At 38.6% G+C, this 699-nt stretch overlaps 1 non-coding gene across 1 annotated transcript; it reads right to left on the reverse strand.

Annotated features, from left to right (window-relative positions):
* Nucleotides 1–364: 364 nt before the first annotated feature.
* Nucleotides 365–471, reverse strand: LOC131751748 (U6 spliceosomal RNA). Its single transcript, XR_009334306.1, has one exon. It is a non-coding gene; the product is annotated as a U6 spliceosomal RNA (small nuclear RNA).
* Between the last annotated feature and the right edge of the window lie 228 nt (nucleotides 472–699).

Genomic DNA, 699 nt, shown 5'->3' on the forward strand with positions numbered 1-699 from the left:
CCCACTTCAGTGAAAGCCCTAAACCCTGGAGTCCTAACAACTGGACCGCCAGGAAATTCCCCCAAATAAGATCTTTTTGTTTTGTTTTGTTTTGTTTTTGGCAAAGAGACATAAATGGCTCATTTATTAAATCTTTTACTTAGTAGAAGAACAAAATAACAGCACTAACAACAAAAATTTAGTCTTAGATTTTGCTTTGTGCATTAAGCACTTATTGCAGTTTTGAAAATATATTTTAACATTTTAGTGCTTTCTATGGATTTTTAAAATAATTTTCATTATACAATTAAACTTATTATGAACTTTAATAATTAGCTTTAACACAGATGCAGTTTGTAAGAAACATTCATAGCTAGTATCCAACAAAAATATGGAATGCTTCACGAATTTGCGTGTCATCCTTGCGCAGGGGCCATGCTAATCTTCTCTGTATCGTTCCAATTTTAGTATATGTGCTGACGAAGCGAGCACCCAAAATAAGATCTTTAAGAAAATAATTGAAACAAAAACCACAACATAGATACAGAAAAATGCACACATTGCAAGTGTTATAGGATGAACACACCTGTATGACCAGCACCCATCTCAAGAAAGACAACAGGGCTTCCCTGGTGGCGCAGTGGTTGAGAATCCGCCTGCCGACGCAGGGGACACGGGTTCGTGCCCCGGTCCGGGAAGATCCCACGTGCCGCGGAGCGG

Source organism: Kogia breviceps, chromosome 2, assembly GCF_026419965.1.
Source record: "Kogia breviceps isolate mKogBre1 chromosome 2, mKogBre1 haplotype 1, whole genome shotgun sequence".
NCBI lineage: Eukaryota > Metazoa > Chordata > Mammalia > Artiodactyla > Physeteridae > Kogia > Kogia breviceps.